This window comes from Mercurialis annua, linkage group LG1-X, assembly GCF_937616625.2.
Source record: "Mercurialis annua linkage group LG1-X, ddMerAnnu1.2, whole genome shotgun sequence".
In the NCBI taxonomy this organism is placed as follows: Eukaryota; Viridiplantae; Streptophyta; class Magnoliopsida; order Malpighiales; family Euphorbiaceae; genus Mercurialis; species Mercurialis annua.
The window spans coordinates 69,666,285-69,683,124 of record NC_065570.1 but is presented as its reverse complement, the minus strand read 5'-3'; the positions used below and the strand labels follow the sequence as shown (position 1 = coordinate 69,683,124).

General features: G+C 31.6%; 1 long non-coding RNA gene across 2 annotated transcripts; it reads right to left on the bottom strand.

Moving 5' to 3' along the window:
- Positions 1 to 9,030: 9,030 nt before the first annotated feature.
- Positions 9,031 to 15,581, bottom strand: LOC126666305 (uncharacterized). Of its 2 annotated transcripts, none has more exons than XR_007637855.2 (6): positions 15,416 to 15,581; positions 15,226 to 15,319; positions 14,263 to 14,348; positions 9,457 to 13,402; positions 9,267 to 9,357; positions 9,031 to 9,179 (listed from the first exon to the last, which is right to left on the bottom strand). It is a non-coding gene; the product is annotated as an uncharacterized LOC126666305 (long non-coding RNA). The 2 variants fall into 2 exon arrangements; XR_007637856.2 differs by having other exon boundaries at positions 15,226 to 15,312.
- Positions 15,582 to 16,840: the final 1,259 nt, after the last annotated feature.

Sequence of the window (16,840 nt, the reverse complement as noted above, 5' to 3'; positions counted from 1 at the left end):
AGTGTGCTTAATAATAGTAATTGATTTGTTATAAATCATTGATTCATTTTGTTTTGTAGTATACTATTGGTCATTACTTGGTATACCGTTAGTAGCATTTTTGTACAGTTGTTATTTTGCAACTATTGTTGACAATCAATGAATAAATATGTTGTTATTGAAGCGAATTACTGTAAGATGTGTATTTCTCAACTATTGTATAAGTAAAATGATTATGTTAAATAAATAATCATGTGGTTAACCAAACAATGACCACCTAGTATTTACTAAAAATACAAGTTCATTTATACTATTATAAACTTATGTTATGTTAGAAAAGTTATCCAATGGTTAACCAAACAATGACCAAATATATACTGATAAACAATTGATATTGTTGGTATACCAACATATTACCAATTATAAATCTGAGAGTATAGCAAACACAATTAATTAAAAAAACTATCATGAATTAAGTAACATAAAATTAAAAAAAAAAAATCTATTATATCAAATAGTAACTGATGGTGTATTTTTGTGTTACTTATTTTTGTGAATTAAGTAACACAAAAATAAACAAATTTAACTGAACAATCAATGTTAATGAATGTTAAAGACCTGTTACAAACAAAATCATAATTAAACAAATAAAAAATATTTCAAAATAACAACTCATTTCATAAAACTCCAAAGTAGATACTTGTATGCAATCTGTTTAATCATTTCTTCGGTCTGCCTGCCTTCAGTTTCAATTATGGTTTAATCATTTACACTCCAAAGTAGATACTAGTCTGCAATCTGTTCAATCATTTCTTCGGTCTCCCCGCTTTCAGTTTCAGTTTTGGTTTAATCATTTACGCCCTCAAGATGGATAACTTTAACAGCAAAATGATCTGCAAGTTTAATATAATACTCCCCCGGTCCTACATTCAAAGCATTTATATAGACAAAAAATAAGTAAATACATATTTCAAAATGAAATCCGAATAACATCGTTTAGGTGAACCAGTAGATACCAACTAGTGTACCATTAGTAATAGTTATAAAACAGTTTTCGGCCAATGGTTCACCAAATAAAATGCTAACATCAAAAGCAAAAATTGATAAAGTAGGAAATTTCAAATATCAATGGCATAGATCATAAAAAAGAAAAAATAGCTACAAGTAAAAAATAAGTACAAACACTTTATAATTGCATTGGTTATTCTTAAACATATTGTTAGGAACTAACTAGACAACTGAATCACAAAAAACATACTAACAACAATTCAAATTTAAAATCAAATAAAAGAAACACTAATTAACCAATAGTCATCTGCTGGTTAACTATAACTCACTAACAATTAATAGTATACAAAAGAAATTAATATAGCACAAATAATTACACTCACTAATAAAAAATCATAAATTAATTACATTAAACAAAATCATAAATAAATATAAACATAAACTAAATATCAAACATATACAGTTTAAGAATCAAACAAAGACAATATAACAAATCAACATAAAAAGCAAACCTAATCAAACACACATTTAAAAAACAAACACAGAATTAAACTAAAGAAAATCAAAAAACAATACTAAAAATTATGAAAAATAAGAAAAATACCTTCGGCGAATCATTAGTATGAACAGTAGTGGTCTTGCTTCTATTGATGATTTTGAAATCTTCAAAATCACTATCTTCTTCATCACGATTACGGACTCTACGATTCTTAATGGATGACCGAACTTCAAAAAAATTTAGTAATCGAAAACTTCTTCGTTAGGAATTCTTTTGAGACTGACCTAGTTGCTACCACTGCAAAATTGTGATTTAAAAAAAAAACTGATTAGGAAGTTTGATTGAGGGTTTCCAGTTGTAGAGAGTGGAGAAAATAATGGAGAAAATCTCGGTTTCCTTTCAAAATTCAAATTGAATCAAAGACATGCAAAGTGATGTATATTATCTCTAACTGTATTTTTCAAATTATGAAAGTATAATTTTGAGATAATGAAAGTTATAATTGCGAATTAAAAACATAAAACCGTAACTTTCAAAAGAGAAAAGAAGGCCCGTAGTTCTGAGAATAAAATAGGCTAAGCCCGTAATTGGTCTAAAAATCTCTACAAAATATTCAAAATGCTTACTAAAGGCTTCTTTAAATAAGTACCCTACATGACTATAATTAATTAGATTTTTACTGTTGACCAAAAAAAAGTTGATGACATATTTTTTAAGTTTCTAAATTGCACAAATAACTTTATGATATTTGAGGATTACTGTCAACTATAAAAAAGGAAGGAAGTGGTTAAAAGAATCAAAATCTCCTACAAAATCTCAAAGCATAAATATATAGCAATTAATATTCAAAAATCTTTAATAATCCTTAATTATAGTAATTGATAATTTGAATTATATGCCATAAACGGAAAAAGGGAAATAAATAAATAAAATAATTAAAAAAATGAAAACAACAAGCATTTGAGAAACAAAAAAATCCAGCAAAACAAGAAATTTCATCAACTCATCATAAACAATCAACAAATATGAATACACAATATAAATTCATTTATTTGTAAAAGAAAATTGACATACTGTCAGTTTACATGTAGTTAACCATTAATAAATTAAATTTAATAAAAAAACTATTAACATCATAAAATCATTTTCAGATAAATCTAACAATAATATATCTTAAAATTAACAGTACACCAAATTAGTTACCTGTCAGTTAACCAGTAATCACTTATTAGTTAACTTTAACTAATAAAAAAAGATACTTAACATTATGTATTCATGTTTTAGATAATTAACACAAGTATAGTTAACTTATAGCTAACTGTTAGGAAACATATAATTACCCCCTAATTATTTTCAAAATTATTCAAATATAACAAAAAACAACTGAACATCAAATTTCAATTATTTTAAAAATAATCATACGTATAAAAATAACTGTTAGTTAACTATTAATCACAAATTAGTTAACTGTAATTAAAAAAAATTATCAATATATATTCATGTTTTATATAAAAAATAATACAAAGTTAGTTAACTATTAATTAACCATTAGAAAACATATAGCTAATCTTAATTATTTTTACATCATTGCTAATATCCCAATTACAATAAAAAAAGACAACAGCTTCCAGCCACCGCGCCTTCGTTCATCGTTCGCCTATCTTCGTCCCACTCCAACGACTGCTTTCTTCGTTCAACTCAATCCGCCTTCGTTCATCGTTTTTTTCATCAGTTTGACAGAAAAAAACTGCAATATAAAAAATAACAACGACGATTCAAAAACATTAGAAATGCTTGCAGAATTAAAGTTTCTGTTATAAGTTAACTAATAATGTACTAATAGTTACCTAATGGTTAACTAACATGGATACTGAGTTGCTTCGCGGACCTGATCCCCGATTCCGATTTGTTCATCATGGCGGCAGAAGGTCCTCCATCTGTAATTTTCTAGAAACGGAAAACTCTAAACAGAAAAAGAAGCGAAGATGACCGGTACGAACAAGGCGGCGCCAGATCTGAATGTAAAGAAGAATATGTTGATGTCAGAGGGATAGGTTGTGGGTCGCCGGATCTGAAGAAGGAGACGCTTCTATGAGTGGACTGTGACGATGGTGGCAAATTGCAAAGGGTTTATGGCGGCGTGGCGGACTTACTACGGCGGGCAACATCACAAATAACAACAATTACAAACATGGAATCGCACCAAAAAACAACAAAAAAAAAACAAAAAAAAAACTTAAACTTACCTTGACAACCATTAGATCATCACCATTAGCTTTCTTTATTTGATCTCGGCACTGAAAAGTTTTTAGTTTGAGATTTTTTTGACACAGATTTAGTGGTTGCCATTGTCAATTGTTTTCAACACAAATTCAAACTAAATGAGATTGATTTTGGTAATTGGATTAATGGTGAGGGTTAATGACGAGATTAATGGAAAAAATCTTTGAGAATCACAATCAAAGATACATGCAAATTATTTCCTAAATCAACAACTGTAATCTTGCATTTTATAAAGTATTAAAGTGAAAGAAAAAAGGTTAGAAATCAAGTAAATTAATAGACCACCGTAATTGTAAAAAGAGAAACTATCAACCGTATTTTTTAGTATAAAATGGTCAAAGACCGTGAATGGTCTAATTTTCTCTAAATAGTATAGATTAGTAAACAAATATGAGGGAAGTCCTATTCATCTTTTAATCCTCACATAAAAAATCATCCTTTCACACCTCACATAACACAATTTTCTTAGAGGAATAATATATTTGTATAGTTCGTCCATTAATATTTGGAATTAGTGAGAAAAATCATATACCTTACCAATTTTAATATACCACATAAAAGAAAAAAAAATTGGTTCATACTCTTTTTACATTCTAATTGTTTCTTCTATAAATACTAACTTCAACATTGAAACAAATGATTATGATTTTTTTTATTTTATTTTTGGTCTCAGGTCTTATATTTGTATCGAGATTACCTGAGTAATGTTGTTAATTTAGTGTCCGAGCAATCATAGATGAATTTCAACAATATTTTAGTATGTTTACAAAGTAAAATTGTTTTTTTATCATTGAGGAAAAAAAGTGTTCGTGGGAGAATTGAATTCACGATTTTAATAAAATTACTTAACATTTATAACATTTGAGCTGTAATTTATAGAAAGTAAAATGATATTTTTTTATATAAATAGAATTTCGATTACTGGAGTCTCAATTGTTAAATGTTAGTTATAGATGTGGGGTTGAACGCACCACCTGATGATACACTTGGGTTTTAGCCATCTAAGCCCTCATTGGAAGTATATTAGTAGCACATAGTCTTATCCCTATAAATTTTGGACTTTTAATTTAGGTCTTATTACTTAAAACCACCCATCTTGTAATTTTTTTCCATTTATATCATGACCTAGGAAAATTGTCAATTGTACCATATTTTTGAATTTTATGTTTCATCTCTACCTAATGAGTTGAATTGACCTATTTTCTTTTGAAAAAGAGTTTACATTAGTCCTTTATTTTTAACATATATTCTAATAAAACGTTAATGTTAATCATTTATATATTTTGCTTTTAATATTTTCATGTTTAAATTAATTAAATTATCAAAAAAAATTCTTTTGGGTACAAACGAAACATAAAAATCGAAAATAGGGTACAATTGAAAATTTTCCTAAGGCATGGTATAAATGAAAAAAAGTTATAAGGTGAGTGGTTTTTAAGTAATTAGACCTTTAATTTAAGCTAATGTTCAATGTGAGTAGTTTTGTTTTTTAAGGATGAAGATTCCGACAGTGCCAAAAAAAAGTGTCAATTTACTTTTAGTTGTTGGTTTTATAGTACTATTTACAGAATTTATTCGTACGATTTTTTTTTTAATGTGAAGGAGTCCTTAAAAGTTCCAATGATTATTGATTTGATAAATATTTAACATATTTTACTACAATTAACATTCAATAGTCATGAAATACAGTAAGACAAACAAACCATACAAGTTTTTACAAAATTAAGGACGGTACAAGAAACATTTCACGGCAATTGCTCCATGTATTTAGGGTTGTGATGATTAATGAATAATGATAACCAAGATCAACTAATAATTAATTAATTATTTACACACAAATACTTAATTAATTAACTAACATAATTAGGTAGGGAGTGATGATGATGATGGTGGTTGTTTGCATGAGCTACCTGATCTTCTTTGTTGGAATATTTGGTGTGATGGAAGGCATAATAATATCCTCAAGAACCAAATGCAACTGTAATTGCTGCTGCTGCTGCTGCTGCTTCCTCTTGTGTGTAGTCCCTATGTCCATGTTTTGGGTCTTTCTTTTTCTCATGCTTCTCATGCTCATATGTATCCAATCTACCATTTAGGACATCAATTAAATCTCTTAAAATAATTAATACTTCTCGTAAAAAGTTATAACAAGAAATACATATATTTATAGTCATGTTTTATGCTTCAAATATTTGCGATTTTAATTTTATTGATTTTGAATGCGAACATTTATGCCTTTCTTTTAATTACAAGAATTGATTATAAAATTTGATAACTAATGCAATATGTCCTATGATATTTTTAGGCCGAATGTCTTAAAAAACCATGGATTAAAAAAGCTTTGGACATGCCAAGAAAATTAATTATCAAGAGATGCTGAACCACACGTACATTCCGATGAGTTTGACGTTGTAAAAGTTATGCAAGGAACCTCATTTTCTTTGGTAAAGGTGTAACGAAATGCATGGAGTTTTTGTATCTTAAAATGTGTGTATTTTCAGTTAGTAGATATCACAGCTGATATGCTAATTAAGCATTGACAGTCACACATATAGAACTAGTCATGTCTATGTCAAATGAAATATAAAACAGAATGGTAAGAATTCATCCAGACATCATTCACATATAATGAAGAAGCAAACATAGAATTAGGATTGAAGATAACCAAAATCAAAACTTTATTTCTCTGCTACAAGTTCCAGATTTCACTGCTTAAAGCCATAAATGTGAGCTGATCTGTGTGTATCATTCACAGGCAGAATAACCTACCAGTCAATGCCGAAGCAGAACAAAAGCCATACTAGTCTACTACTACTGCTACTAAACCCTTACTGAAAAACTACAATCAAAAGCTTGTGTAATTCCAAACTACTTGTTTCAACCAATCAAAACATGATAAACTGATGATTCCAAGACTCACATCTCTAACCTTTTATTGAGCTGATTCAGAATTTAACTCCTCAATTTGATCCCACAGCTCATTTATCTTCGACTCCATTGCCTTGTAATCGTCCCCTTCCTTGAGAATCAGATGATCTCCTTCTCCGAAATTGAGTCCAGATGTTTCCAACAGTTCATTCACCTCCATCTCTAATTTCTTCAATACTTGTTCACATCTTTTTATGTCATCGGCTATCGGTAATGCAAATCCAATCTTTGAATTAGGAAGTCTTCGCTGCATCCAGAAAAGCTCCAAATAGCAGATTTCTCTCACTAATAAAAGAATAAGTTCGTCACTGACATCTTCTTCAAGCTCTTCATACTTATTCTTGCTTATTTTCATATCTGCTGTGTCAAGTAATTCGAGAAGCCTCCCAATCACCACAGAACACTCACCTTCAGAAACCCATTTGAGTGTATCTCTAACAACTTTGAATTTGGCCATTACATCATCATCTTTTGACATCAAGAACATCAGAAATATAACCATTTGAAACAGATTCTTCCCATGCTCGATTGCTCTGCCCTTTAAAGATTTCAAAAGCTCATAACCAGAATCGGATTTATCAAAGTCTTTGAAGAAATCAATGAAACTCATCTTGTCGCTTTCCTCTTTGTCAACAATATCATTGATCTTGAAATCTTGAAGATAGTCTTGATGATCTCCTCCATGCAACAGCGCATGAATCTTGAGTCGGAGTCCCTGAAATATGTTACTCTCTACAGATTGCGATGACTTGAAGCTGATGATCTTCTGATGGAGTTGTTTGATGTTGCCATGAAGAGGTGCACTGAATAAGGCTTTCAGATTCTGAGAAATGTCTTGTTTTTCCTGTGGAACAGTTTGGCCCATTACCTTAACAAACAAATCAATCAAGTCTTTGCGCGTCTTCTCACCATCTTGTATAGTTTGCATCAGAGCATTTAGCCGATCAGATTCACTTTTCTGCTTCTTCTGCAGTGCAGTGTCATTCTCTTTACTAGAAGAAGCAGACTTATTAGGTTTAGGATTCTCTTTATCTTCTTTCTTATGATCCATTTTTGATAGCATCAACAGCACAAAAAGAACCCAAATGACAGAAATCAAAATAACAAGCAAAAGAAATCAAGAATCCAAAGAAAATTTTAGGGCTTTTCTTGATTTTGGGAGAGAGATAGGCGTCAAGGTTTTGTGGGGTTTTGGAAATAGAGTTTGATTCTGTTTAAGAGACTCGTTCAGTTGATATTTCTGTTAAGGGCGGTTATCGTAGGTAAGGGGAAGTGATCATGTCACATGCGGGTCACCGTGAATTCTTTCTTGGGTATATTTGCAGGTAATCAGATCAGACTTACTTCATAAATTTCATTTGGGCCAATTGTATTTTGAGGAGCATTTGGGCCAATTGTATTTTGAGAAAGCTCAATTTGTTTTTTTTTTTGGGCAAAAAGTACATATTAACTCATGTAGTCCCAGCTTATGAGTATTTAGGCTCTTGAGGTGAACTGTTACTCAATTAAACTCCTATGGTAATCAAAAATGGTAAAAAAAACCACACAGTTAACTCTGTTAAATTTTTTATTTCTTTAAACTAAAAAGTGCAAATAATCCCTTGTGGTTAAAAATGACTATAAATTTCTTTCTTAAAAAAATTAATTATTTTGTTAATTATAAAATTATTTTAAATTAATGACTATTTTTTTATTTTTTGAATTTATTTTACTATAAAAAATTTATTTAAAGTTATTTTTTATTTACAAAAAGTTAAATTATTTATTATAATTACTTAGCATATTTTTTTTAATTACATAAGTATAAAATTAATTGTAATTATTTAATATATAATTATACTACATTAAAAAATTATTATTATATCTTAATTTTAATTTTTTTTTCCTATTGAATAATTTTTTTAATTACATAACTATAAAAACTTATTATTATATCTTAACTATACTACATTAAAAATTTATGTATGTCCCAATTTTTTTTCTTATGATGGATCAGATTCCTAGTTGTCATTTATTATTTAATGGGTGATGGGGTAATCAAATATTAAATTGGGACATAAATAAATACAAGATTAGCATCTGTGAGTCACTAGATGTTAACCATTTCATTAAAGTAGGAGTAGATCCATCTTCAAAGATGCCATGAACTCAAAACAAATTTATATCTTTATGCTTTTTGTCTTATTTCTAAAACTCACCTCACTTCTTGTATAAAAGACACATACTGTTGTTGATTAGATAGACAACAAATTTCTTGATCTCAAAAATTGGAGTTTGAAAATGGTAAATTTATCAAAGGAAAAACTTATGTTCCTGATAGAAAACAAGTATGATATTATGATGGTTGCATTCTTAACAATAGCGGTATTTGCAGTCTTGAGAAAAGCTTGGAGAAAAAAGATGAGTTCACAAGACAACATTCCTGGTGGCCTTGGCTTACCTTTTGTTGGTGAAACCTTTTCTTTTCTTTCTGCTACTAACTCTACAAAAGGATGCTATGATTTTGTCAGACTTCGACGAAAACGGTTAGTCTTTTTTTTAAAAGATTATAGCATGGATTCCAACTTACTGATTACTTGAATCTTTATCAAACAGGTATGGAAAATGGTTCAAGACAAGAATGTTCGGGAAGATCCATGTATTTGTTCCGACTACAGAAGCTGCAAGAAAAGTGTTTAGTGGCGATTTTAGTGAATTCAACAAAGGATACATCAAATCAATGGCAACTGTTGTTGGAGGGAAGAGTGTGTTTGCTGTACCTCTTGAGAGTCATAAAAGGATTAGACACGTTCTGTCTGCGCTTTTCTCCATGCCTTGTTTATCCAAATTTGTCCAAAAATTTGATCACATGCTCTGTCTCAGACTGAAGAATTTACAAGAAAGTGGAAAAACCTTTGCTGTTCTTGACTTCACCATGAAGGTAACTCATGTTCTATTCTAAATTTCCTGTTAATTGTTGTTGAATCAAGTGATTGTATCTCCTGCAAAGTTGTAATCTCTAGCATAGAAGTTATGACTCTATTCAGAAACTAATTAATGCTTCATGATCTCTTTAAGCAGCTCACTTTAGATTCAATGTGTGATATGCTGATGAGCATTACAGAAGAATCCTTATTGCAGCAGATACTCAGAGACTGTGCTGCGGTTTCTGATGCCTTGTTATCTGTTCCTCTCATGATTCCTGGCTCTACCTACTACAAAGGCATGAAAGTAAGTAAACTAAACATTATACCTCTTATATTTTTTCAAATTAGTCCTATCTTGTAAATGCTCAGAGTCTGTTCGAATTACTGTCAATTTGTTCGAGAACTTATCCAGTCCTATATTTTTGGGAGCGCTTCTAAAACTACAAAACCGTATATTATTTATAACAATCCTTGTAAACAAATGTTATTTTGCATTTTCTGCCTCAACTTTTTTCGTTTCAGTATTTACCTTTCCTGTGACAGAAACATTATATAAATAGTTGATCAAAAAAATGGTGACAGGCAAGGGAAAGGCTAATGAAAATATTTGAAAAGATGATTGCTAGACGGCGGAACGGGGAAGAGTATAAAGATGACTTCCTGCAGAGTCTGTTAGAAAAAGATTCAAACTCATCAAATGAAAAGCTTGATGACTCGGAGATTATGGATAATCTGTTAACATTACTCGTTTCAGGACAAGTTAGCTCTGCAGCGTCCATGATGTGGAGTGTCAAATTCCTGGATGACAACAAACAAGTCCTTCACAAGCTTAGAGTATGATTTATTTGTACAGATCAACAAATATATAAAAAAAAGTCTTTAAATGATTATAAGCCTGACATTTTTTATGAATTTACAGGAGGAACAGTTGGAGATTACTCAAATTTTGCAAGGAAATACAGTTTCTATAGAAGATTTAAACAAGATGTCCTATTGTTACAAGGTTAGACCATGAGTTTTAAGTTAATTGATCGATGTTTCATCAGAAAACGTAATATGCGTTGTTGACATTTTGAAGAACACACACAAAAAAAAAACAATAACTGTGCAGGTTGTCAAAGAATCATTGAGAATGTCAAATGTTGTGCTGTGGTTTCCCCGAGTTGCACAAAATGATTGCACACTCGACGGTACTATTTACTTTCTTCGAGAGGATATAAAAGTTCAAATCTTCTCAACTTTTAATAAATTTAATCAAAACTTTTAATTTTGACATAAACTTTAGTTCAATTTCAATTATTGACATAATAAATGTGTTCAGTTTATGAGATAAAGAAAGGATGGAATGTAAATGTGGATGCAACTTACATTCATTTTGATCCAACATTGTACAAGGATCCTTTGCAGTTCAACCCTTCAAGATTTGATGTAATGTTTCTTGTTTATTAGTTCACTTTTCTTCTTTATATATAATGAGATAATTAAATTAAGAGTTGTTAATTTTGGATCCAGGAACTACAAAAACCATACAGTTTCATACCTTTTGGAGCTGGACCGAGGACTTGCTTAGGAATAGAAATGGCAAGATTGTCTATGTTGGTGTTTTTATACAGGCTCACCAGCCAATACCAGTAAGTATCCTCTTGCTATATTATACTTCATTCATAATGCACATAAAAATTATCAATTAAACCGATCAAATCAAATCAAATAGTATGCGTATGTTTTGTCTGAGCCGTGCAGAGTTTAATTATTTATTAATAAATTAATTGTATTATTTCATGAAAGGTGGACAATTGTAGATAGAGACCCAAGCCTTGAAAAGACTACGCATGTGCCCAGACTGAGGAGTGGGTTGCCTATAACCTTGAAGCCCCTTCAAGATTAAGACTATGATCAACATTTCTATGTAATCACAATGTTTAAAAGTATTATGATCTGTATTATATTCTCTCTATATATAACAATATATGGAATTCGTGCCATTCGAGGCTATACCACTTCGTGTCGCATAGCATTTCTCGGCTGCATAAACATGAACCATATATTTTCGGAAGCAATAATGGAAGTTAGCAACAGAAGAAATTAAGGTCTGGAATTATGAAACATTTATGCTGCAGTGTAATTAAGGTCAAGAATAAAAGATGGTCGTAACAAGCACCAGTAAGAATAACATAAATACCAATGAGCTATAGAAATGGTATAAGCGTTGTGCAGCAAACTGTTATGTCGTGCAGTGGCCGACCCAAAAATATTTTATAAGGTGGTCAAAATTATATTGAAATTTTATAAGATGAGTAAAATTGACAACAAATATATTTTAAGGTGGACAAACTATATAATTTAAGGTGAAAAAATTATATTTTTCAATTCCATGTTAACGTTTTTTAAAGGACTCAAAATTATAAGATGAGCAGTTGACCACCATATGCTCTTCCTAGGTCCGCCCTTGATGTCGTGGATTCAATTTCTCCCACAAACGCTCCCATCAATCATCAAAAATTATTAGATTATTACAAGATGAACTGACAAATAATGTTGTGGTTATAATAGATTTTCATAACTATAAAATAAAGTGGATCCCTAAGAATTGAAAAGAGCTAACCTGGTTATGGCGCCAGAGCAGGAACTGAAAGCTCTTCTTTTTGAATCGAAAAGGAATTTATATGTATATGACTCGGCTGTTGTACACCATGTCGTTTTGATTTCTCTTGTGTTCGTGGCATAACTCATTCTAAAGTCCCTCTATTTTTATTTATTTGACTTTAGATCCTTATACTTTTATATGTAGAGATTTAGTCCATGCATTTTTTATTTTCTGAAAAGGGAAAACTGTACAATTTTTTTATTTTGTATTATCATATTTTTATAGTTTGGTTAGTTTTTATTAATTAAAAAAATTAAAATATCTCAAAATTGAGCGTCAAAATTTCTAATGGCAACAAACAAATTATGTACAAATTTAAAGTAAAATTTTACTCTACATATCAACAAATTTATAGAAAAATGTTTGAATAATGATCCGAAATTAACCAGCAGTTAACCCCAAAATATTTTAGCTCTAGGTAGAAATAAACTCGAGTAGCCCCAAAAAATTCGATATGTTGCTTTGTTTTTCGCCAAACTACTTGATTGCCCGTATTTTGTACACAATTTACCTACAATAACACCACCTTTTCAAATAGGCTAATAATCTGCCACGGCCCCTAATTTTTGGGGTGCCTTACAACAAACCCCATTTATATTTAAAAACAATCAGTAAATCCCCTAATCTTTGTGGCGGCGCTCGCTAAATTCCATGAGGACGAAAATGTCACGACCCGATTTCTCGAGCCGCGACCGGCGCTAGGGAATGGGAATTGTAGTTCCGAAACCCGTAACAAGCCTGAAATTTACTAAAACTTTTTCGCAATTATCATATAAACCTTGACCTTACAAACGGAAGCATTTAACAAAACAAAGATACATTTATATACACTAGTAAAGTCTTACAACTTGCTCGGGCTTATCGTTTCCGTATCAGGTACGTACTAGCCCGGCATAAACTACTAGTGTCAAAGTCACTTCACGGGTATCTACCTCCGTGGAACAAATACAATAATCGTAGCCAACAAAGCGTATATTTAATGACAACAACTATAGACATCATGAAAACATGTTAATATGCTAGGCCACGACACCGGTCAGAATCACACTACTGCAGCAACTACGAAAGTCGGGACTGAACATAGCCCAAAGGAACCTCTGGTCAAAGACGGACTTCTAGCCACGTCTAGAATCTAGGCACCTGAAAAACACACTATTTGGGGGTCAGCTATTAAGCTGAGTGAGTTATACTTTACTTACCATATTATCAAAATAAGCATCGCACTTAAAATATTTTTTAAAACAAATATATACAATCACATTTTCAAACCATTCCAACATATATAATCACAGCAATTGCAAACAATTCACTTAAGACAAGTATTTGATCCGATCGAAACCTTAATCTTAAACTCCTTAACCTCTCCTAATCCGAATCATATTCGAATCATATCGTCAGAGTGGCCGGGTCCCGAGATAGTTCGACCGAGTTACCCGCTACCACGTGGCATAGTCCCGAGATAGTTCAACCGAGTTACTCATGCCACTGCTTAATCCCAAATTGTGGGTCCCGAGATAGTTCGACCGAGTTACCCACCAGATACAGGTCCCGAGATAGTTCGACCGAGTTACCTCGTATCTGCCACAATTATAATCCTCCTTTCCGATACCCAAACATATTCCATTTCATAATCATAAATATGATCAATATTTAATGAGCTCATATCAACGTATCTATGTACGAATATCTAGACTTTCATAAACACCGGTGATCACACGGCCTATTGACGCCCAATAGGTAGCTCGTTTCTTCGGATCATATACAAACTCACATTGGCAAATAATCGACAAGTCTTAAGCAAAGTAATACAATTCATACATCAAACAAGTCAATCCAATACAATGTAGTTCACTCCATAAACAAACAAATTGAATATAATTCAATCATATACCAACAATCCAAATCAAACAATTCAACTCAAATAACTAATGCGATGCATTTAATAATAATAATATATAGTATATATAAAATAATTTTTAATACGATAATAAGAGTGAGTAAAATATACTCACCGCTTGCTATCCATAACCTTCGATAATAGTTTAGCGATGTCGCGTTTTGTAAGTTCCGGGTTCCATTGGTAGTCGCCTCGTCAAGTCTACGCAAAGTCGATAATAGCTTGAATCAATAACAATCTAACTATAATTAGTTAATCCAAAACTAGGTTTCTAGCCAACTTCGGCTATTGAAACCGTTTACTTAAAACAGTCCGACCACTAAATAAAATTGACATTCTTAATGTTCAGAACGTCGCCTACAACTTTCATTTAGGTCTCGGACTGAGATAAGTACCCGAAGATGTCGGAATTTGGCTCTAAAGTTAATAACTTGGGGCTGTCCAAATTTCAGAGCTGCTATACGCAACATAATGTTCTGAATTATTTGAGCCATTTCGAGGCCAAACTAGCAGAAACTTAAACTTAGACATTTATAGACGACATCCTTAAGTTTCCGTACCAACAAACGGAACTTAATTTGGAGCTATATAGCTCGAGATATTGCCCTTGCAATATGGCTGTTTTGCAGAACAATTTTCTGCAAAACGTCAAACTAGTTTACGTAAACTTATTTCGCAACTATAACATGTCAATACTAAGATCTTAACAAAATTATTATCTTGTGTCAATATAATGCAGCCCTCATAAACAACCATGAACACTAATAATCCTTGGTCTATAGATTAGTTTCAAACTCATTTTACATTAACACCGATTCTAGCTTCGTAGTGTTACGTTTAAACTCAAATCAAATACGTTCTAACTTCGGGGGAAGGAAAGTTCAGCCTCTTATTCTTGCCACCATACCCTAAAACATACACAACTCTCATAACTCTTACAACTCACAATCAATCCATCACAACTCATAAATTTATCTCATAAATACCAATTTTAGCATTTGAATCAAGTATCATCATTAAAAATCAACAAAACAGCCCCTATGTTCTGTAAACCGTAACTGAGAGTTGAGTTTTTTACCTTCAGATGTTAGTCTAGATCAGTAGGAAATTCTTCCCTCGTTCCAACGCCGCAAAAATCGCCCAATTCCGATATCAAACGAAGAATCTACAAGCTTTCAAAGATTTTTGAATCAAAACTCCATTCTTAAAATTCTAAATCGTAAACAGCCCTATAACCGAAAACCCTAACCAAAAATTGAGCTTTTTACCTTAAATTGATGAGTTAGATCAGTAGAGAATCTCTCTCTCGTTCCGTTGCCGCAAGAATCACGCGAATCGGACGAGAAACGAAGCTTGTAGGTGGATTTGAATTTTTGACATGAAGTAGGAGGAAGGAGATGAAGATGAAGCCTATCTCTACTCAATTCTGGAAATATGAAGTTGTGGTGATGATATTCATATGTAATAGCTATATATAGCATGTCAAAAATATCTCCTTAGGTCCTTTAAGTTGCCACCTCCATTCGTTTCGCTTTATAACTTTTCTTTCGCTCAATTAAGTCCATTAATCCGTTAATCATTCGATCTCGAGAAATTTTTGTATTATTTATGTCCAAATAAATAATATCACCTTAGTATCTCATAATTCTATTTCTGTAAGTTTATTTTAGCAATTTCCGGCTAAAAACGCTCAAAATTCAATTTTGAGCTAAAACGCACTTTTTCCAACTTTTTTGTCCAAATCTCATTTTAGTACTTATCGATAATCAATTTATCGATATTATTTTTATAAATACTAATTCCCCTCAATTATTTATTTAATTTCTATTTTCCGGGAACTAAACGCTTATTTTCCAATTTTGAGCTAAAGTGGACTTTTAGCCACTTTTCTCACATTTATCCTTTCAACCCAGTTCCATTTTCCTTGTGGAATATTATTATTAAAATTCCAATGTCGACCTACTCGGGTCTTCTTTTATTTAATTATTTCTCAATAATTCCCTTTTTGGCCGCTTTAACTGTTTAAATTTGGACACGTTGCCTGCCTTAGCAACGTCAAACATACGGGGTATTACAGAAAATACCCCTGCCGCCGTCTTTTTTGGTCAACTGACAAAAAAAATATTTGGTTGCGCCACGTCACCAAACCCTAAAAAATTAAAACAGTCAAAATAACCCTAAAACACCCAACCCAACCTAATCCAACCCAACCCAATCAAACATAATCCAATGAAATCCAACCAAACCCCTTCACCCTAATTGCCACCCACCTAGAGGTGGCCATGGGCCGGGTCAGCCCGTGAACCGGTCCAAACCCGGCCCGGTCAAACCCGGCCCGGAACCGGTCAAACCCGGAACCGGACTAAAACCGGCCCGGAACCGTACAAAGGGCGGTTCCAGGCCGGTTCCATATTTGTTAAACCGTGAACCGGCGGTTCCGGGTCAGAACCAGCGGTTCAAGGGTCGAACCCGTTGATAAAAAATATATATTGTATACTAAAAATATATATTATATCTTTATCATATAATATATTTACTTTTACAATAAAATATATGTTATATTTATGTTTTAGTTAAATTTTTGGTTAATATTTTAATTTTTTTTAAAAAAACTTTATTTTCTTGTAATACTATCTCTGTGAGTTATTTTATTGTTAAATTACATTTTTTAGTAATTAAATTTTAATTTTATT